General features: G+C 49.2%; 1 protein-coding gene and 1 non-coding gene across 28 annotated transcripts in view; one reads left to right on the forward strand and one right to left on the reverse strand.

Moving 5' to 3' along the window:
* Positions 1 to 23,232, forward strand: part of PAQR5 (progestin and adipoQ receptor family member 5) — a 103,242-nt gene that overhangs the window by 5,455 nt on the left and 74,555 nt on the right. For 4 of the 27 annotated variants that reach the window (XM_077938719.1, XM_077938713.1, XM_077938724.1 and 1 more), the window contains exon 1: positions 9,009 to 9,149. The exons of 18 other annotated variants lie outside the window; for them this stretch is intronic. The gene's annotated coding sequence lies outside the window, so the exon portion shown is untranslated. Of the gene's footprint in view, positions 1 to 8,973; positions 9,150 to 23,232 lie in introns of those variants that run through there. 5 more of the 27 variants (XM_077938715.1, XM_077938720.1, XM_077938714.1 and 2 more) reach the window with 3 other exon arrangements.
* LOC114680020 (small nucleolar RNA SNORA77) lies at positions 19,928 to 20,055 on the reverse strand. The gene has a single exon (XR_003732097.1). It is a non-coding gene; the product is annotated as a small nucleolar RNA SNORA77 (small nucleolar RNA).

The raw sequence follows: 23,232 nt of genomic DNA on the forward strand, positions 1-23,232 counted from the left end.
AGCTTCTAGACCCCAGAGTCCCAAATTCAGCCACTCCACTAGCTTGCCACTTGTCTTGGAGTTGGTCACGGTAATCCTGGGAGCTGAAGGCTAGTGTTGGCTGGTAGAGAGCCCTGGATTCTAATTCTGACATTATCTAATGCATAGTGTGACTTTGATCCTGTCACTTCCTCTGCCTCAATTTCCTCTTCTGTACAGCTTGGATTCATCATGGTGTCTCACCCTCAGCACTGTTGACTTTTGGGACTGGATAATTCTTTGTGGGGTGGGGGGTGCAGAGGCGGGATGTGCTGTGCATTGTGGGAGGTTAGCAGTAGTCCTGGCTTCTACCCATCAGACACTGCACCATCACCTCCCCTTCCTTTCCTGGCAACCAAAACTGTCTCCAGACATTGCCCCATCTCTGGTTGAGACCCCTGGGTTCAATGATCTATGAAGTTTCATGAATGTGGACTGTGTGTGAGTGAAGAGTCAACAGGTGGGGCGTGCAAGGACTTATGGGTGGAGGGGCCCCCTGGGCCTCATGCTGAGTGCCAAGGCCAATTCTCTTCACCTTCCAGACCTTGGGTTACATAAGTCTGGGTGGGGAGGTGAGGCTCAGCATGAGGGGGAGAGAGGCCTGTGGTCTGGGCCCACACACTAAGGTCAGTGACCCTCCAGTGCGGGGCAGCGTGGTGACTAATCATCTATCCATGCCCTAGGACTCAGCATTCCCCCCACTTTCCCCTCTCACGCTGCTTGGGAGGGCCACAGGAAGTGAATCAGCCCACCCACCAAGCAGAGGAGGGAGAGAGGGTGGAGTGTGGTGTTGTTAGATGCAAGGGCACGCCTGCACCGGCCTACGCTGGGTTTTATTTTGTTTATTCCTCCCAAGTTAGCTGTTTATTAACTTTGTCCGTGGAAACCCCCTTCTGACCTTGTTGCTCAATGGAAGGGCAGACAATCTTTGGCAGGGGGAGGGGTTTGTTGATGAATATTAGAAGTAAATCACCGTTCTGAGAGTAACAGGCTGTGAGGTTTGGGATAGTACTAACCCAGAACTATTGGTTTGGGGGATTCATTCCTTCACTGAAGAAACTCTGCTCTGGACTGTGGGCTAGACGTGGGGCAGGAGAAGGGAATGAGACATAGTGCCTGCCTGCAGAACCCCTCAGTCTCGGAGGGCAGACATGGCTGTCGGGCTGTGTCTACTGGGTACCGGGAATGTTCATGGAATGCATGGAGCGGGGTGTGGGCATCTCCACCCGGCTGTGTTTCAGGGAATTGGGGGTGGGTGGCTGGGGCAGCACACGTGTTTGGGGAGGTGGCGGGAATGTCCAGGCAGCTTCCCGAGAGGAAGAGGTGGATTTTTTGTTGCATTATTTTGTTATTACCTTTTGTTATTATGGTAAAACATACAAAACATAAAATTTACCATTTAACCCCCCTTTTTTTTTTTGATATGGTCTCGATCTGTCGCCCAGGCTGGAGTGCAATGGCACCATCTCAGCTCACCACCACCTCTGCCTCCTGGGTTCAAGCAATTATCCTGCCTCAACCTCCTGAGTAGCTGGGATTACAGGCGCCCACCACCACGCCCAGTTAATTTTTGTATTTTTAGTAGACAGGGTTTCCCCATGTTGGCCAGGATGGTCTCGATCTATGGACCTCGTGATCCACCCACCTCGGCCTCCCAAAGTACCGGGATTACAGGTGTGAGCCACCGCACCCCGCCCATTTAACCATTTTTTAAGTCTGCAATTCATTGTCATTAAGTATGTTCACATTGTTGTGCAACTGTCACCATCATCCATCTCCACCCCTTTTTATCATCTCCCAATTGGAAGTCGGTACCCAATAAACAATAATTTCCCATTTCCCCTCCCCCAGCCCCTGGCAACCACCATTCTCCTTTCTGTCTTTTTATGAACTTGAGTACTCTAGATAACTCCTATAAGTGGAATCATGCTGCACTGGTCTTTTTGTGACTGGCTAATTTCACTTAGCATAGTGTCTTCAAGTTTCATCCATGTTGTGGCATGTGACAGAACTTCCTTCCTTTTTAAGGCTGCATAATATTCCATTATGAATACTCCACATTTCTTTTTTTTTTTTTGAGAGAGAGTCTCGCTCTGTCACCCAGGCTGGAGTGCAATGGCATGATCCCTGCTCGTTGCACCCTCCACCTCCCGGTATATACAACATTTTGTTTATCATTTGTTACTGACACTTCAGTTGCTTCACCTTTTGTCTGCTGTGAATAATATTGCTATGAACATGGAAATGCAAATATATGTTTGCATCCCTGCTCTCACTTCCTTTGGATGCATGCCCAGAAGTGGAGTTTCTGGGTCATATGGTGGTTCTATGTGTAAGTTTTGAAGGAACCATCATAGTATTAAGGAAGAAGTGTTTGATTTAGTTTTAAGGATGAGCGTGGGATCTCTGGGCACCTCAGAGGGAAGGGGAGGGGAGAGGAAGAAAGGAAAAAGCCCAGGCTGCATGAAGAAAGTGGCGCTGAGGTGTTCGTGCCTGGGGCTGGAGATGAGGCCATGAGGGTGGGAGGGGCTGGGGAGAGTATAGAAGGTCTTGCCCCCTTCATCCCCTGCCAGGCTGGGGAACTTGGGCTCTGCCCTGCAGACAGCGAGAAGTGTCGAAGGAGTTTTCATCGGGAAGTGAGACAGGCCAATGGTCATCTTAGAAGGACATAGTTGGGAGGGATGTCCCAGGTGGACTGAGAGGGAAAGAGGCTTCAGACAAGAAGACCAAATGGGAGAAAGCTGGGGGACCCTGTGGCTGTCGGTGGGGAGGTAGAGGGAGCAAGTCTGAAGGGTGCTGTGCTGCACAAGGGTGCCCAAGATTCTGGTTTGTTGGCTGGGTTGATGGTGGTGCAGGCACCTGAGTAAGCTCACTGGAGGAGCAGCTGGCTTGACAAGAGGAGGAGTGGATAAACTTGGGCCTGGTGGCTTTAAGGGGCCCACAGAACCACCTGGAGATGAACTTAGAGACGAGGCATTGACAAGTGTGAAAAAGCACTGCAGAGTTAGTTGCTGAGTACAAGGTGAGAAGCCAGTCAAGGGCCAGGGCAAGGACTGCCGTCAGATGACCTGGAAGGCCCTGCGGAGTTGAAAGCCAGGACACAGGGTGGCCTCCGCTCAGTGTGGCTCAATCCCTGCCCTGGCCATGTCATATCAATCCACACATTCTCAGTGCCAAGCTTGAGGCTGTATACTTGGTTTGGGCACTGTGGGTAGAGACCCAGAGATCAACATGACCCAGTGACTTTAATTCATTTATTCATCCCATAAAGCTCAGAGAATGGAATCTGGCCAATACCTTTGCACAGCTAAAGACTGAACGTCTGCAGGAGAAATGGAGTGTGTTATGGAAATGTATCATGGGGACATGACAGGCTAGAGCAGGATTTCTCACCTTGGCCCTGCTGACATATTGGACCAGACAATTCTTTGTCGTATGGGACTGTCCTGTGCACTGCAGGGTGTTTAGCAGCATCCCTGGCTTCTATGCAACAGATGCCAGTAGCCATACACACCCCCTCCCTGCTTGTGACAACCACAAATATCTCCAAACTTGCCAAACGTCTGCTGAGGAGCAAGACCACCCCCCAGTGAGATCCATTGGTCTAGGGGTCAAAAAAGGTTTCTTTGGGGTAGTTATGTTAATCTGGGTTCCAGAATATAGATAAGAATTAATTAGAGTACAGCAGGGGTAGAAAGTGGAGGAGAGTATTCAAGGCACAGGTTCCAGCAAGTACAAAGGCCCTGAGGTGAGAAAGAGCATGTAGGCAGCAGTGAGGAACCTGGTGTAGCTTCCTCACTGAATGAATGCGAAACGCTTTCATTAGGCAAGCAGTGGTGAAGGTGGGAGAGAAGGGTCAAATTCTAGGGATCTTCAAGAGGGAGCACTCTAGGTTCTGATGACCAAAAGGGTTTGGACATGAGATTACTAGGGAAATCCCCCAGGTGCAGAGAAGGAAACCAACTAGAAGCTGGTGAATTGCATTTGGAGCATGTTGGGTTGGAGATACCTGGGAGACAGCAGGTGGGGTCCTGAGCTCAGAAGACAAGTCTGGTTGGAGATACACAGTTGGAAGCTAGATGCATACAGGTGATGAGAGAAGCCATGGGGTGGATGGGACAGCCCTGGGAGTGCCTGCAGACTGAGAAGTGGAGCATGGAGAGGACGGCCTGGCAGGAAGCAGCAGGAGCTCCAACATTTAGAGATGGAGTACGAGTTCTGAGAGAGATAGTGAAGGACCGTATGGAGAATGGTGCTGTGGAGGCTCGTGGAAGAGTGCTCCAGGCGCAGGGCCTCGCCCACTGTGAAGCCTGTGGTGCACGGGCAAGTGGATGAGGACTGAGAAGCGGCTGGGGATTTTGGAGTGCTACGAGGAGGAACCAGACTGAGATGATTGAGGAATGGGCAGCAGGTGGGAAGAGAGGCAGCTGGCAGACAGTTTTCCAAAGATGTGTCAGTAGACATGAGGAGAGAGTGAAAAAGCCAGAAAGGGAAGTGGGTTTAGGATCTCACTGGGAAGAGTTTTCATCCCCCAATCTCCCTGGATCTCCCCATTCCCTCCCACCTTGGAGGCAATGTTACCAGTTCCATGCACGTGTTAGGAAAGACATATATAGATTCCTTCCTCTGGATGGTGGCACATGCATGCACTCTGCCCCTGAGTCTTAATTTTTCCACTTAGCTACCTACGTGAGGTTTTTCTGTATCAGTACATAGAAAGCCGCTTCTTGGCCAGGTGCAATAGCTCACACCTGTAATCCCAGCACTTTGGGAGGCCGAGGCGGCGGATCACCTGAGGTCAGGAGTTTGAGACCAGCCTGGCCAACAAGGTGAAATTCCGTCTCTACAAAAATACAGAAATTAGCCAGACATGATGGTAGGTACCTGTAATCCCAGCTACTGGGAGGCTGAGGTGGGAGAATCACTTGAACTCCCCAGGAGGTGGAGGTTACAGTGAGCTGAGATCACTCCACTGCGCTCCAGCCTGGGTGACAGAGTGAGACTCCATCTAAAAAAATAAAAACAAAAAACAAACAAACAAAAAAGAAAGCTGCTTCTTTCTTGCTTATGGATGTCACATAACTTATTTAACTAATCTGTTTTTTGGACATGGAGGCGGTTTTGAGCCTTTTGCCACCATAAATGATTTCCCACAGGATCTCCTTGTACTTCAGTCATTTGGCAAATGTAGGTGGCTATAGGTAGGATAAAGTTCTAGAAGTGGAATTGGTGATTCAAGGGTATGTTTGTTTATATTTGGAATGATATTGGCAATGTGCTGTCCATAGAGTTTGTAAGAATGTACCCGTCTACCAGCAGTGGATGAGGATACTTACTCATTTACCACACCCTCCAACAGAGAGTGTTACCAAACACACCAATATTTGCCATTCTGGAAGACAAAAGTGATTTCTTGATGTAGTTTAACCTGCATTTTGAATAAAGTTAAATATATTATTACAGATGTAAAAGTCATTTGAGTTTCCTTTTCTGTGAACTGTCTATAAGTTTTATCAATTTTATTTGAAGTTGTTGATCTTTTTCTTATTAGAAGAATCAGAGGGAATCTTGATGTATTGGGGAAACTAGTCTTTTGTCTGAAATAGACATTACACGTTTTTCCCTTCCTCATTTGGTTAAAAATTTATTATTATTATTTATTATTGCTGTTACTGCTGTTTTTTAAGAATTATGAATGTTGATGGAAGAGATTCACCAGAGAGGGGATCTCTGATATGGAGGTCCCTGAGGAAGCATTGAGGTGAGTTCCAGAATGGACCAGGGGTTGTCCTTAGGCAGGAAGGGAGATACCTCACCGTCATGACAGGGAGAAGGGAGGGAAGAGGGAGCTGTGTGCCAGGAATTGGATGGCTACACGTTGAAAGAGTGAAGGAGATCGTGAGTTCGTCTATGGAAGGGGCTGCGTTCACAAGATAGGAAAAGTCAGAGGGGTGAAAGAGTTCACTGAGGCAGCAAGAGAGTGACTGGACTGCTGAAGCCTGGAACCTGAGTTAGATGAAGGGAGTGAATGGATGGTGTTCTGACGTTGTTTGCTTAGATTTTGTATTTGTTTGTGTGGCGTTTGTTAGTCACAGGGCCTAACAACCAGCCCAAGTTGTTCCCGTCTCCCCTGCAACTTAAAACCCATGCTCTCAGTCACGTCCTTATCGAACTCTGATGCACCCTGCCAATCTTTCCCTGCCCTTGGTCGCCCAGGCCTAGGTACCAAAAGACTTGGGACAGCTTCTATGCCCCAGTGCCCACGGGGGTTATTTAAACTAGCCATTCCTAACCTGCTCAACCTGCCCTGCTGTGCTTTTCCCATTGAAACCCAAAAAGGATCTGACCGAGGCCTCCCGCTCACTGACCAAAGCCTGGTGATTCCCCTGCAGCCATACACTGGGTTTGGTGTGCCCCCTCCTCTTGGGAAATGCAGGTAATACATTCTTTCAGCAGCATTGCCTCTCTCTGTTATCACTCAGTTGCCTCCATCAATTAAAATCCTGCAGGTACAATTGAGACCACAGAGGACCCTCAAACAGGAATAGAATGTAAGGGTCAGTAAACTGCAGGCCCAGTGAGGCTCCAGAGCCATCAGAGCATGAGTGGTTAAATAAGCAAGCTCTCTGGGAAGACTTCCTGGAGGAGGTGGGCTGGGGAGATGGGTTCTGAAGAATGGAGGTGAGGAGATGCCTTGTAATGGGACTGGGGGTGGCAGTGCAGGGGAGTGTGTGGGTGTGTTTGGGGGTCTGGGAGGATAGCAATCAGAACTGAAGGAGGCTGGAGGAAAATCTACAATGAGGAGGTTAATCTGATGGTGTATAGAGGAGGCAGGGGCGATAGGGTCCAAGAGGTAGGGTGGAGCCTGCAGATGCTTTTTGAAAACAGAATTTTTCTTTCCAAGAATGATTTGATTTTGTGGTAACTCCTTCTGGGGGCTCACGGTGGGGCTTGAAGATGCCTATGATGAAGGACCTAGATGTGCATTCCAACCTTGCATTAGGTCCAACTTGACTCTCACTATACAGTAAACCCCCTACCCCGCTACTTTTTGGTTATCACATTAACAAAACCCCATTTCTGGCTGAGCTCAACCGTCTGGCTTTGCCCTTCACCCCTGGCAAAAGTCATCCTCTTCTCTCTCTTCTGCTTGTTATAGCAGCAGGGGAACTTCTCTCCTATCTGAAGTGAGCCTCAGCCCTCTTGGCGCCTTCTTCCTCCCCATGAAACCCCCCTTCCCCTGTCCAGTCCCCCACTCCCCCAGGATCAGCTGCGACTGCTTCTGACTTTCCAGGGGCATTTGACTTGAGAAAAAACAAAAAACAAAAAACTGGAAGACTGAAAAGTCTTTAAAGCACGAAGACTCAAGCAATCCTGGTTGGATGATGGGGGCTGGCATTGCTGTACTGAAGCCTGAGGCCCTGTTCCACACTGCCTCAAATCACAGAGACTCTTTTTTGGGGGTGGGGATTTGCCTGTTCTAATAACGGTGGCCTAGGTCACAGTCCTATGTGCTATAAATCAGTAAAGCCATGGGAAGTTCATGAACGCATGCACTTATTTGGCGATTGCTCATGCTACCTTGGGATTTCTCTTGTATTGTTGCTTGCACAGTTATTTACCTTTTTAAGAGTGGAATTTGTGGGGAAATCATCTCATATTCAGCAAGTGCTTGCCTAGTTCTCATGAATCCTGAACTGGGCCAGGTGGCATGGATCTTAAACCTTCGTTGTACGTGTTTTACGTCCCCGGTAAAGACCCTGTCACGACTCCCTGATATGCCCTATAGTCCCCATTGCCAATGCAGAGAAAAGGGAATTCAGCCAGGCATGGTGTCTCACTCCTGTAATCCAAACACTTTCAGGGGCCAAGGAGGGAGGATCCTTTGAGCCGAAGCATTTGAGACCAGCCTGGGCAACATAGTGAGACCCCCATTTTTACAAAATTTTAAAAATCAGCTAGGTATGGTGGTGTGTGCCTGTAGTTCCAGCTACTCAAGGGGGCTGAGGTGGAAGGATCACTTGGGCCCAGGGAGCAAAAGCTGCAGTGAGCTGTGATTGCGCCACTGCACTCCAGCCTGGGCAACAGAGTGAGACTGTCTCAAAAACAGCAACAACCACCACCAAACAAATAAATAATAAAGGGAACCTAGATGGGCTGTGGTTGGCAGAGAAGATTTCTTGAAAAAAGGAAGAGCTTGAGCAGACAGTACGTCTAGAAAAGGTAGGAAAGGGGAAGGAAGAGAAAAGGAAGTCCACCAAGGAGGCCCCATTTCTGGCACTCTACAGAGCCAGGTATCCCCGAGGGGAGGTTGAGTGTCAGCCCTTCAGGGTGGCCAGTGGATGGCGACTGGTCACCCTGGGGTGGGGAGAGAGGGGGTGACAGGGGAGCCACCTAAGAAGGAAAGGGACAGGAGGCAATGGAGTTCCTGCCAACAGTGAGGGTGGGGGTCTGTGAATGTGGCCCCCTCTCTGCCAGCTGGGGAGTCCTGGAGGGCTGCAAGCTGGATGGACCGGGTGGGGCGTGGGTGGACTCAGGGACCTTGCCTTTCTGTGAGGGACTGAAGTTCCTCCACAGCCGCCTCCCCAGGCGCCCCATGGCAGGGAACGACCGCTCTCCCAGATCAGGGCTCACTAAACCTCCTGCCTGGAATCCTGGCTTGCTGAAAGGCAGTGACAGGGAGCAGGGATGCCCAGAGGAGGGCTTCCATTTCTGAAATAGGGGATGTCAATAGTTCATTTCTTGGATGCTTTTGGTACACATCCTCTCTAGAACCTGACTAATCATTTTTTACAAATTGTAAGTGGGAAAAAAAAAAAAGGAAATTGTGTGCAGGAGGATGAAAACTTTGGCTTAAGCACAGGCTTCACCAAGCAGGAAGGGAAAGTGACTGGCCCAGTCGCCCTTCTCCCTCCTCTCCCTCCTACTCTGGTTTTGTTTAATCTTCACCTTTGTCCTAGAGGCAGTTCCAGACACCCGGTTGCTGGAACATTACTTCTGGGTGTAGCTTAACAAGACCATGGCCTCTGGACTTACCCTGTGATCAGCTCGCTGTGTGGTCCTGCGCAGCCACCCAACATCTCTGGGCCCTGGATTCCTACCTGGCCTCTCTTCTGGATGCCTTTTTGCCTGTAGGTATCTGGACTATTCCCTCCCACGGATGATAAAGTTTTTGCTTCACACCTTCAGGATTACCTTAAGGTCCTGACAAGAACAGAAGAGGAGTCTGAGGAGGTGAATTCCAGCCATGCTCTTGCAGGCTGGCCGGGCAGTATGCTGGGGAGGAGAGGGAGCGCCGTGTCTGGCTGGGCCTCCACCAGGCCTGGTGTGCTGGGAACACCCCACATTGTCCCAAGGCCTCAGATTTGACTTTCAAAGGGAAAACAGCTCTCCTGATAAGGTGGGTCTTGTTCTATGAAAGATGGCTTTGTTCCAGTGTCCTGCAGGTATGTGAAGAACAGAGGCTGCACCAGGTCCCTAGGGGGTTAGATGACTCCTGCCGGGGGGGGAGCCGAAGGGTTTCAGGTGCCCGGGCTGTGCCAGGTTGTGCCTTCAGTATCGCCGTCTGGGCGCCTGCTGGTGCCAGGCACTCTCTTAAACGTGATCTTAGGGACCACTCTGGAGGAGCAGAGCAGGAGTGGTCATCTCCATTTTCTCAGCCTAGGATGAGGAAACCGAAGGGTGTGCAGCTTGTGCAGAATCCCTTGGGCTTCCCAGGGGACAGCTCAAGTCAGACTTGAACCACGTCTTAGGACTCCTTGCCCAGAGCTCCTTTCCCCACAGACTGTTTACGACGGGCCTTCACATGACTGGGACTGCATTCTCTGCCCTTTCGCTCCACCCCTTCTGCTCTCATGTGTCCCCTACAGCATCAATGGTTGCCAATTATTGAGGAAATGAATGCACTTTGTTCAGAGAGGAAGATCTGGGTCTTTGTGTGAATAAGAAAAGAAAAGTTTGCTCTAATAATTCCAGCGAATCCCCACAACACCTCCCCTCTCCCCAAAGCATCAGAATGGCTTCAGGTTTTCCAGCATCCTTGAAGACCCAAGGAAATGGGTCTCGAATGGTGAAATCTCCAGTCTCAGGGCATAGGGGCTGGCCCCTGACTCACACTGCAGAGGTGACCGCTTTTCTACCTTCTTACCCGGCCTTACCTTCTTACCACAGCCAGCCCTGTGTGACATTCCTGTGCCAGGAAATACAAGGACCTATCTCCAAGTGTGTTTCACCTTGACCGGCACTTTCCACCTCACATACCCAGGGACGCATGTTTGGGAGAGCTGTCTAAACTACGGAAGTGATTTCTTTGCTTCTCACTTTCCATGTAGAGGCCCTGCTTTTTCTCCCTGTGCAAACTGAATCATTTCCCATGACAAGCAATGGCAGTTGGAGCTCTGGGGGGAGGGACTACCTGGGTTTAGGGACAGTTGTAGTAAGAGTCCTCCCCTCCCGCCCCTCCGCTGTCATGCACTTGCCAGTTCCATGCCGCTTCCTTTCCCTTGGGCTCTGGGAGGAACTTGGGTCAGGAGCTTAAGGCCAGCCTGGAACCTCAGAGGTGGTCCTGGGCTGTGAAGGCTCGGGCAAGGCGGAGGGCTTACTATTTACACCTTCTGAGCTCGGGCTGCACGCTATTGGGGGCTGATTTAGATGAACTGTTATTCTCATTATTTATAGGTTTTTTTGTTGTTGTTGTTTCATTTTTTTGAGACAGAGTCTCCCTCTGCTGCCAGGCTGGAGTGTAATGGTATGACCTTGGCTTACTGCAACCTCCGCCTCCTGGGTTCAAGTGATTCTCAAGCCTCAGTCTCCAGAATAGCTGGAATTATAGGTGTGCTCCACCACGTCCGGCTAGTTTTTGTATTTTCAGTAGAGACGGGGTTTCGCCATGTTGGCCGGGCTGATCTGGAACTCCTGACCACAGGTGATCCGCCTGCCTCAGCCTCCCCAGGTTCTGGGATTACAGGCGTGAGCCACTGTGCCCGGCCATAAGGTTTTAAATAATGCATTTTGCCTCAACCCTTTGAAAAAAAGCCTGTGCTGAATAACGCTAGAATAATTACTGTGTGTCACATTTCAGCCACTGGGGCTCTTAATCCACCACTGCGTTCAAATATTGTGAAATGTGTTACTTATGACATTGGGTTAGCAGGACAAATAATGTCCTAGCAAGAAGGAAGGAGAATACATTTTCCATTCTATCTCGTAGCCTGGGACAGGCCAGAGAAGGCATGTCCCTGGTCATAAGTTAGAATGACAGTTGCTCTTTTTGAGAGTCCCAGTTGTGCCTCAAGGACTTACACATGGGGCTTACGCTTACTGATGCTTGAAACACCCCACAGAGGTAGTTGCTTTGGGGATTACAAAAGTGTCCATCTTAAAAAAAAAAAAAAAGTGTCCACCTAAAGAGATGCTGTGAAAATTAAGTGGGGTGTAAAATGCCCATAAGGGATTTATTTATTTATTTATTTTGAGATGGAGTCTTGCTCTGTCGCCCAGGCTGGAGTGCAGTGGTGGGATTTTGGCTCACTGCAATGCCCGCCTCCTGGGTTCAAGCAATTCTCCTGCCTCAGTCTCCCGAGTAGCTGGGATTATAGGCGCATGCCACCCGGCCCGGGTAATTTTTGTATTTTTGGTAAAGACGGGGTTTCACCATGTTGGCCAGGCTGGTCTGGAACTCTTGACCTCAGGTGATCCACCCACCTTAGCCCCCACAGTGCTGGGATGACAGGCATGAGCCACTGCGCCCAGCCCATAAGGGGTTTAGAATAGATTGCGTGCTCAGTAGTGGTGTTTCAAATCAAACACCATCATCTCCATTTCACAAGGGAGGAAAGTCAGACCCAGAGGGGCTTCGGGACTCAAAGCCAAGGTGAGCTGACTCTGGAGCCCAAATGCCACACACACCAGGGGGAGTGGCTGTACATTATGCATCTGCCCAGGCTCCCCCACCCCATCTAAACTCCCCATTGGCTGTGGGGCCACTTGCAAGTCACGCCCTTTCCCATCTAGGTCCTGAGTCCTTCTCTGACCTCTAGTGCCCTGCAGTCTCTGCTGAGGGTCTGGGCCCATGCCGGTCCACCCCCCTACCCAGGTCCATGCAGGCTTCTTCCCTCTGCCAGTTCACATCTCCCTGGCTTCTTGGCTGCCCTGACCATTTTCCCCTCACCTATGAGGTATGCTCTTTGGGTAATGATTACGTGAAATGGCTCACCTACAGCTTTATAGGTTAACAATGCCCCCCACTCCCAGCAGGTAAAGCTCAGTTAATGATTGCTGGAAAAGCTTCCCACAAATGCAAATCATCTAGGGAGGTGCAGCGGCTCCCTGGATGGTCCCTCACTGGCCTGGCATTGAAATGTATCCATGGTGCTATGTCTTGGCCTTCTCCACGTGCCCACCCTCCTTTCCCCTTCTCCCCATGCTGTGCTCCCGCCTCTTGCCTCTCTGAGCTCAGCACCAGCAGGCCTCCCTCCTTGCCGTCTGCCAGCCTGCCTCCCTGCCTTGTGCCTCTGCTGTCCCTGGGGACATCGTTCCCTCTTCTGCCAAAGCAAGTCCTCAGCCTCTTTGGTATCCACCTAAAGCACCGCCTCCACCAGGAGCCTGCCCTGACTGCACCAGCATCCTTGCTCAGGGTTTCTTCTCTGAACTTCTCCGAGCTACCAGGCAGATCTTTTCTGAGTGCTGTCCCATACGTCAGGCAATGTTTAGTTGCGAGGACTCAGCAGTGAGCAAGGCAGGAGCGCAAGGAGGGGCATTGGTGTGCTCTGGGAGTACCCAGTCAGCCTGAGCCACAGCAGGGGCTCAGAGAAGAGGGGTGCGCTGGAGGCTGATGAAGTGGGGCTCAGGCTGAGACAGAGGGTGTGGTGGAATTGTCTAGGCAGGCGAGGAATGCATCTTGAAGCAGAGGGGTCAGCTTGTTCGAAGCACAAGGCAGGATTTGGTGTCAGATAATGACTCAACTGCAACCATGTCGTGTTTGAGACACCTTTTTAACACCCAGGTGAAGGCAGGTGATCCCTCAGAGATGTCTGTCTCCCTCTCTCCTGTGACCTGCTCATGGTCCACTGGGTATGTCTGTCTCCTCAGAAAGATGGGGTTCTCTTTGAGGGCAGCCAACATTTCTGACACTCTGCCCAGCTCGGGCCCCAGCACTGAGCACGCACTCACTGCCGAGATGTGGGACTGAATTTAAACTCACCTCCATCATCCATTCTGCCTCCTTCTTCTTGGGGCACCTGCTTTTCACCTTGTCCTGCTAGTACAGTAGTCCCCCTTATCTGCAAGGGGGATGGTTCAAGACCCCAGTGGATGCCTGAAACCAGAGATAGTACTAAACCTGGTATGTACTATGTTTTTATATATATATACCTATGGGGTGTGTGTGTGTGTGTGTGTGTGTGTGTGTATGTATATATATATATACCTATGGTAAAGAGTAAGTTATAAATTAGTAAAGATTAACAACCATAATAATAAAATGGAACAATTATTATAATATATTATAATAAAAGTTATATGATGCCAGGTATGGTGGCTCACGCCTGTAATCCCAGCACTTTGGGAGGCTGAGGTGGGTGGATCACCACCTGAGGTCAGGAGTTTGAGACCAGCCTGGCCAACATGGCGAAACCCTGTCTCTACTAAAAATACAAAAATTAGCTAGGCGTGGTGGGGGGCGCCTGTAATCCCAACTACCTGGGAGGCGGAGGCATGATAAACGCTTGAACCTGGGAGGCCGAGGTTGCAGTGAGCCAAGATCGCGCCACTGCACTCCAGCCTGGGCAACAGAGCGAGACTCTTTTCCAAAAAAAAAAAAAAAAAAATTATATGAATCCAGTCTCTCTCTCACACTCTCGCAAAATATCCTATTGCACTGTACACACCTATTTTTGGACCACCGTTGACTGCAGGTGACTGAAACCCCAAAAATTGAAGCCATGGATAAGGGGGCATTGCCCGTACATTGCCCGATGTACGGGATAGCACTCAGGACCTCTATGGGTCCCCAGCTCCGTGTACTTCTGCTTGCTTTTGGTTGTGTCTCGTCTCCCAAATGGATTCTAGGCCACGTGACACGAATGAGCATGGCTCAGGGCGGTCATTCCCTCCCCGGGCTGAGCGTGGGACTCACCACTGGAGCTTGATAACAGGGTGATCCCCAAGCAGCAACCCCAAGGGACCCTGATTCAGAAGGTTTGAGATAGGCCTACCTTGGTGGCTCTGGGTGCTGACAAGCCCCTAGGTTATTTGGATGCACAGCTGGGCTTGGGACTTGCTGCCAGAGAGGTTTCCAGGCTCCTGTCTCTACCCTAGCTTTAACCAGTCCTCGCCTCTTCCCAGGATTAGAACCTTAGACTCGATCTGGACATTTTTGGAGTGGGGAGCTCAGTGCCCATGGAGCAACCATCCTCATGCAGGTGGGAGCAGTGCCTTGCCTCTGTGGATTGAGCTGAAGCCTGTCTCCTAGAAGCTCTTGTCTGGGGGTCTTGGTTCTGCTCTCAGGGGCTGCATGGCCTCCTCCACGTTCCCAGTCTGCTGCCCCTGGACATGTGAAGGCACTCACCCTCGCCCCAAGTCTTCTCTGGGTCTCCGTCCTTTCCTTCCTCTGCGGTCTGGTCTGGCTTCCACAGGCTGGCAGCTTTATCTCAGACTTCAAGTTTCCAATCAGATTAGAAGCTTGAGAGCAGGGTGGAGATAGGATCTCCCCTTCCCTAGCAGCCAGAGACTTCTCTGCTGGGGTGAGGGGAACTCAACAGTCAGGGCCTGGAGTCACACCTTCCATCAGCCTGGCAGGGGCTTCGCCCTTTCCCAGCCTTGGGGGAGGACCCCACCTGCTGCACTCACACTGGAGGCCAACTAGCTGGGTAGCATAGAGCCAGAAAGAGCCCAGGCTGGCGTTCGGCACCCTGGTGCTAGCTCTACAGGGCTCAGCAGCAGACTGGCTCCAGGTGGGCTCTGCTCCTCTTACCTGGGACTAGCTTTGCAGTCACTGACGTGGGTTCCACTTCCCCTCTCTTGACCCTTGGTGAGCTGGATTTAAATGAGCTGGGGTTGGGCCTGGGCATTAGTATTTTTTAACTTTCTGGGTGATTCTGATGTCCATCCAGAGAGGTGCCTAGCATCCCCTTCCAGCTCTGACAATGCATGGAAATAGTTATTACATGCTGGGGTACGAGCACCAGTGCTGATAATATGCGTATCATATAATGCTGAAATCAGTATTTTTATTTGACAAAAAGGTATTTAAAAAATGTAAAACAGGAAACCCAAATATTTAATAATTTTAAATATAAAAATGCTTTAGAATACCAATAAAGGTTGACTTAGAAAAATACACATTCTCATTCTGGTCTATGTAGGCAGATAAAATAAACAAAAATGAAATATTCAAAACATTAAAACCTATCCACCTCAAAAACTCAAAATTCAGTCATGGAAAGTTCAAGAAGGGATACTATTTGATCCCTTTAAAGCAGAAATTCAAAATCAAAGGATGTTGGCAATATCATTATGTCACAAGTATGTTTTTTTCCCTGTGAAATTTTCTAGAAAAAGCTTTTCCTGACTCTACCCTAGTTGGGGAATAGTGAGAAGATATATTTGTGTGATATCTTCGAATATTTTCCGCTGACAAGGTCTTTTGGCTTTTTTTCAGAGACTGCCGTCTTTTATTTATAAGGAGCCACAATTTTTGTTTCTAAAGCATTTCCGATTTGCCTTTAAGTTCTTTGGTTTTATCTTGTTCAGATGGAGACTCTGATGCACACTTCCTGTATCAGTTTCAAAGCTGTCATGTTGATATCCCACATGTTAGGAAAGTCTGTGAATAGAGTGATAATTATTCTTGCAACAGAGTTTTGCTTTGTCTATAGGCATGCAATGCCTGAGAAGGACTCAAAAGCCATATTTCACATTTCAGGGTTTTTTTCTGACATTGTTATTCTCTCCTTTTCAAAGCATATACAAAGATTGAGAGATTAGTATGATTAGTTTCCATGCCTGGCTCCAGCAATTACCAACTCATGGCCAACGTTTTTCATCTATACTCTTACCCAGTCCTCTGGATCCCTACCAGATTCTGTTACAGCCAGTCTGAGACATCATATCATTTTATCTGCAATTACTTCAGTATACATCTCCAAAGGAAAATGGCCCAATAAAACACATAACCACAGTGTTATTACTGTACCTTAAGAATTGAGAATTCCTCATTATCATAAAAAAGTAAATGTTCACATTTTCCCAGTTGTCTCCTACATTTTGTTTTACAATTAGTTTGTTTGAGATTTCTGACGTTTAAACTTTTGAAATAAATATCTTTGGACCGAACAGATACACAATTTTGGCACCGAAGTGCAGTTTTCGTGAACACAGCATGGCAACCACTGGGTAGAAGATGCCAGACAACCGGGCCAGATCCTGCCTCTAGGGCTCAGAGTGCAGTGGAAAGCAGAAGTCATTCAGTGGCTCAGCAAACATTCATTCAAACAAACATTCACTGAACAGTGTTCCTGGGCTGGGCACCACGGGCACAGCAATGACCAAGACAAGCTCAGTCTGTCTTGACCCGATGGAAACCAGGACACTGGCATCTAATTGAAGTTTGCAAATGAAATGATAGATACCCTTGTACTGGAATCCAGAAGAGAGTGGAAGCTAATTTTGCCCTAGAAAACATTATAGAGCAAGTGACATTTGCGTTTAGCCGTAAGAAAAGGAAGAATTTTGTCAAGAAGACAGGATTACATGCCTGTAATCCCAGCACTTTTGGAGGTCAAGGTGGGAGAGTCACTTGAGCCCAGGAGTTCAAGACCAGCCTGGGAAACATAGCAAGACCCCATTTCTACAAAAAAAATAAAATAAAATAAAATAACGTAAAATAAAAAATAAAACTAGCCAGGGCCAGGTGTGGTGGCTCATGTCTGTAATCCCAGCGCTTTGGGAGGCCGAGACAGGCAGATCACCTGAGATCAGGAGTTCGAGACCAGCCTGACCAACCATGGCTAACATGGTGAAACCCCATCTCTACTAAAAATACAAAAATCAGCTGGGCACGGTGGTGGGCACCTGTAACCCCAGTTACTCGGGAGGCTAAGGAGAATTGCTTGAACCCAGGAGGCAGAGGTTGCAGTGAGCCGAGATCGCACCACTGCACTCCAGCCTAGGTGACAGAGTGAGACTCCGTCTCAATAAAACAAAAAATAAAAAACAACAAAAACCTAGCCAGGCATTGTGGCATGTGCCTGCGGTCCAAGCTACTCAGGAGAGAGGCTATGGTGAGAGGATCATCTCAGCCTAGGAGGTGGAGGCTGTAGTGAGCTGTGTTTGCACCACTGCACTCCAGGCCAGGTGACAGAGTGAGACCTGGAAGAAGAAGAAGGAGAAGGAGAAGGAGAAGGAAGAAGGAGGGGAAGGGGAAGAGAAAGGGGAAGGGGAAGGGGAAGAATTTCATCAAGAAGCGATGGAGGAAGAGATGTCTCATCCAGTGCAAGTAGCAAGCACAAAGAGCACATGGGGGTGGGAAGTTCCTGGTGCACTAAGGACTGAAATGAGAGGTGGGCGGGTATACGGCAAGGCCGGTGGGAGGTGGGACTCAGGGACTGTGGAGGGCTTGAGGATATGCTAAGGAGTGGGGTTTCCAGGGCCTACTGCTGGGGACTGCACTATTTTCTTGTTTGAACATAAAGTGTGGACCATGGGGGCAGGAGAACAGAACCCTGCAGGAACAATGAGAAGGATTTGGATTTCCAAGCCCTTCCCGGAGCCCTCTGTCCATTAGGCTAAGAGTCTACCTGGATCTCCATGAGTCTCCAGGGATAACACAGAGGCTGGCACACAGTGAGTGCTCAATATAGGCCTACTAACAGATGGCCTCTGCCATTGCTCCCAGTGAGAGTGCTCCCACCGGCCTCCACCTTCACACAGGGTGGTGAGGGAGGGACCCTCGTCTTTATGCCTTTGGCTCAGGGAAATGGGGTGGCTTTTCCAAATGCATGAGCTGTTAGGCTTTCGGACTTGGTCCCCAGCTTCCCTGAATGGCCAGTGGTGCTTCTGGGCCAGCAGGCAGGATGGGAGCACATAGAGTAAGGCTCACCTGTGACCTTCTCAGGTGGGTGTACAAGCAAATGCCAGCATTTGCAAACCATGGGCTGGCTGACACAATTAATCCCTTTAAGACTGGCCAAGAGTTAGAGGAGTCATTCATTTATTTTCTTCTAATAGCAATGGCTTAAAAGAAAGAAAGAGAAAGAAAAAGAAAAAAGAATTCACATGCTCATTGTCAGCAAATGAGTTCCTGTTGTTACAGAAACGGAGAAAGAGTAAAGCAAATCCCTAGATTTTCTGATCTACCACTACCATCTAGAGAGAGCCACAGTGAACAGCCTTCGAAATCTTCTTCTGTTCATAAATACGAAGCAGTTAAATGTAACACCATTTTATATAGACAGTATTACGGGATTTAGGCTGTTCTATAACCTGCTTTTTTTCCTTTAACAACTTGTCATGACACCGTTTCCTGTCAGTTACCACAGATCTGTGCCATTTTTAATAGCCCCACGGTACAGTTTTGCATGGATGTGCTGTAAGTTACCCAGCCAGTTCTCTGTTGCCAGAAATGTGGATTGTTTTCCGTTTTTCTCTGCAATGTGCTAGGGAATATCATTCAGCTTTTTCAGATGTGTAATAATCGCCTAGCAGTAAATATTTAGAATAGCTGGGATAGCTAGGGCTGAAAAAAAAAAAGAAGAAGAAGGAAGAAAAAAGGCTCAGTACACTCAGAGTCCTAAGCCAAGCTGGGAGGTCACCATGGCAACCCCCTGCCATCCTCACACAGGGATCGCCCCTTTGCCATGGCTCCAGCCAGAGAGGTGGGTCAGAGCTGGAGGAGAAACAGTCTGTTTTCAGCAGTTTTATAGACCAAGGGCAGAAGGCACAGGAGAGAGCATTAATGCAGACCTGAGACAGCTTACAATGCAATGGTGATAATAGCCCTTTATTGAGTCCTTGTCATCTGGTAGATACCATGGTTTTTCATCCTCACCGGAGCCGTTGAAACTTTTATGATGCTCATTTAAGTGATTAGAAACTCAGAGACTAAGGAATCTGTCCAAGGGCACACAGTAAATGATGGAGCCAGGGTTTGAAATTGGTCTGCATTCACTCCTCAGCATTCTCCTGGCCACCACAATTGGGGTGGCCAGCCTCTGTCTCATCACCATCCCTGAGGCTCAGGTCCTCTTTTCCCAGTCCCCCTAGAGCATTCATTCCCACCTCATTCATATGCAGCTCACACCAATTCTTCATCTGGCCTCTGTTTTCTGGGCTCCACTCTGGCCTCCTGCTACTCCATACCCTGTATACTTCCGCGCTGAACTAGAGACAGGACCTCGAATGGCACACCTTCTTCCTACCTCCATGGCCCTCTCCTGCTGTACCCTCAACTCTACCCCATAACTGTGGCACTCCTGTTGACTCTTCAAGACTGATCCCAAGCTTTCTTTCCTTTTTTTTTTTTTTTTTTTTCCCCCTGAGGTAGAGTCTTGCTCTGTCGCCCAGGCTGGAGTACAGTGGGGCGATCTTGGCTCATTGCAATCTCTGCCTCCCAGGCTCAAGTGATTCTCCTGCTTCAGCCTCCCAAGTAGCTGGGACTACAGGTGCCCACCACCATGCCCGGCTAATTTTTGTATTTTTAGTAGAGATGGGGTTTCGCCATGTTGGCCAGGCTGGCCTCGAACTCCTGACCTCAGGTGATCCACCCGCCTCAGCCTCCCAAAGTGCTGGGATTACAGGCGTGAGCCACCGCACCCGGCCCCGAGTTTCATTACTTCAAGAAGTCTCCCCTGACTCCCTAACATAACGCTCTCCTCTGTGTTCCCCTAGAGGCATAACCACTATTTTTTAAGCACTGTCTATCTCCAGGCAGCTGCATTGCCCTTATAAGTCAGGCGGCCACAGCACGCTGGAATGTTTGTTTCTCTGGAAGAGGGAATGAGCAGCCACCTGGCAATGCAGCCAGATGCATAGTGAGTCTGCAGTAGCCACTGCTTTACTATTAGATATGCCGTGTGGCAATTGTTAGTGCAGATCTACACTAGAATGTGAGCTCTTATGGGTTAGAACAGTTGTGTCTGTTTCTTCATCCCCATATCTTTCCTACTATAGCTTTGGATATAGTAGGTATTCAGGAAATATGTGCTGAAAGAATGAATGAATGAATGAATGAATGAATGATCAAGCATATTCCTGCCCGCTCTCCATTTCCGCTACCAGCCCCAGGGCAGGTACGAACTCGGACTCCATTAACCCAGGCAGCCTACCAAGTTCCCTGCCTGTCACCTGGCTGGTTCCTGACCACTCCCCAAACACCTGACCCCTCCTGTCTCCTTAAGCCTTGTCTACCTCTCCTCCCACCACAGTTTCTACTCACAGCCATCTGCCCGGGAAACTAAGGTTCTGGGTGAACCCTTATCATCGCCTCTACCACATCATCCCATGAACCTACTCTTTCTTATCCCTTCGGCTCCCCTATCTGTATTCCTCTCCTTGGTGGGACCTCAAGTATTCCTGGGCTTTGAAAGTCACTTTTCTCTCCCTCTGAAATTTATCTGCAGCCTCAACTTCTCCTCCAAGATGCAGTCATGTATTTTTTTAACTGCAAATACGTGCAAATCAAATTCAACTTGTCTGAAAACTGTCCTGGTTTTCCTCACTTTCTTCATCATTTCCCATTTGATATCATCATTTTCCAGCACCTGGGGAAATGGTGCTCCAGAGACCCCAGCCAAATTTGTCTGCTTCTCTGTGATCAGACACCTGACTTTTATCACCAGGGCCCCAAACTCCCCAAAGCTCCCAGCCAAGCCTGGCAGGAGTAGTGAGGCCTCAGCAAACCTAAGGATGACTACCCATGTGAAGGAGCTGTGTCTCCTGGGCTGCAGCCTGTTCTTTCCATGTGCAAATTCAGTCCAGGGCTGTAGATCTTCAGATTTATCAAAAGGAACTGGGAGCGAGGTTTTTTATGTTGACAGCTCTTGGTCTTTTAATATTGGCTTCTTTTTTTTTTTTTTTTTTTTTTTTTGAGAGGCAGTCTCACTCTGTTGCACAGTCTGGAGTGCAATGGCATAATCTTGGCTCACTGCAACCTCCGCCTCCCAGGTTCAAGCAATTCTCCCTGCCTCAGCCTCCTGAATAGCTGGGATTACAGGCGCCCGCCACCATATCCGGCTAATTTTTGTATTTTTAGTAGAGACAGGGTTTTCCTTGTTGGCCAGGCTGGTCTCAAATTCCTGACCTCAGGTGATCTGCCTGCCTCGGCCTCCCAAAGTGCTGGGATTACAGGCATGAGCTACCGCACCTGGCCTTTTGTTTTCTTAATAGACTTTATGTTTTAGAGCAGATGTAGGTTTATAGAAGAACTGTGCATAAAGTAGTTTCCATTCCCTCCCTCCCCACTCCCCTGTTATTAACATCTTGCATTAGTGTAGTATGTTTGTTAAAACTGATGAACCAACATGGATGCATTGTTATTAACTATTGTCCCTCCTTCACATTAGGGCTTACGCTTTATGTTGTGCATTCTATGGACTTTAACAAATGCTTAATGTCATGTTTCCACCATTGCAGTATCACGCTGGGTTTTTTTTTTTAGACAAGGTGTCACTCTGTTGCCTGGGCTTGAGTGCAGTGGCAGTAACATGGCTCACTCGACCATGTTATTCGACCTCAGGCTCAAGTGATTCTCCTGCCTCAGCCTCCCTAGTAGCTGGGGCTACAGGCATGCACCACCACACTTGGCTAATTTCTTTATTATTATTATTATTATTATTATTATTATTATTATTGTTGCAGAGATGGAGTCTCACTATGTTGCCCAGGCTGGTCTTGAACTCCTGGACTCAAGTGATCTTCCCGCCTCAGCCTCCTAAAGTGCTTACGGGTGTGAGCCACTGTGCCCAACCCATGCGGATTATTTTTTAAACACTTTAGGCGTCAGAAGTCTCTGCTTTCTACACTCTTTCATCCTAGTGTGCCCCTCCTTCTCATCGTATCTACCCCACAGTATTCAGCTCTTTCCCCCTCTCTCCACTCCTTAGAGTTTCCTGTCCTTACACACAGTCAGCTTTTCATTTGTGTCATCTTTCTACCAAACTCTAAGCTCCTGGAGGCACTTGGAGGTTTAATTTAGAAGTCTCAGTCTCCCCAGTGCCTAGGGTGCTTTTGAGATTCACTAACATTCACCTGCAGGCATATTGAGCAAATGCCTGCAGATGCGTTGGCTCTGAGGCTTCCAGGAAGATGCTTTAGGGCCCGTTGACAACAGAGAAAGTGGGAGCATGTGGCAAGGGATGAAGACTTGGGCACATCTCCAGTGGCAGTGGCTGCAGGGAGGAGAGAGGAGGTGTTCCAGCAAGAATAGTTTTAGAGAGAGGAGAGGTGAGGACAAACGGCTTTGAGTGGGAGGACGCTTGAATCCTTGGGAGCTGCCCCGTAGAATGCCCAAGTTGGGATCACAGCCTCCCAGGGCTCCCCCTCTCCTGGGAGAAACACTGAGGTCAGAGAGGGGAGGGGAGTTTATCCAAAGCCCCAGAGCAAGTTTGCGGCAAGCAAGCTCAGAACCCAGAGCTCTCTCTGCCTCTTGCAGCCTTCCTGGATGGAGACAGTCCTCCATCACCCCCACCTTCTTGATGAATGGCCTGTAAGAAGGGGGTGCCCAGTGTGGGGCCAAGGTTTTCTCCCCAAGCAGAGCAGAGAGAAAGCCCAGGATATGGCCGGCAAGCCGTGTGGGGCAGGACAGGGAGGCGGTGAAAGGGATGGGGTGGGGCCACGTACTCCACCTTCCCCTTCCCCTGCCTCTCCCCAGCAGCAGCCTCCTTCGGGAAAGAGTTTGAGAAGGAAAACAAAGGCAAAACCCCTCCTCCTTAGTGGGGCTGTCCTCCCAGTCTCCCCAGGCAGCCTGGGTTCTCTCCCACCCACAACTCACCCAGTGCTGCCCTAAGTAGCCAGAAGAGGAAACATACATTCCGGTCGGCTAAAGGGACCCCAAGGGGTGAGTGGCTGTTCCCGTGACATGCCCCCCACAGTCACACCTCTGTGCCTTTGCTCAAGCTCTCCCTTCTGCCAGCGTGCCCTCTCCCTTCCTGAGCTGACAGATTCTTCATGCTCTCCTATGCTCCATTCACACGCCATCTCCTCTGTAAAGTGACCCTAAGC

Source organism: Macaca mulatta, chromosome 7 (assembly GCF_049350105.2).
Source record: "Macaca mulatta isolate MMU2019108-1 chromosome 7, T2T-MMU8v2.0, whole genome shotgun sequence".
In the NCBI taxonomy this organism is placed as follows: domain Eukaryota; kingdom Metazoa; phylum Chordata; class Mammalia; order Primates; family Cercopithecidae; genus Macaca; species Macaca mulatta.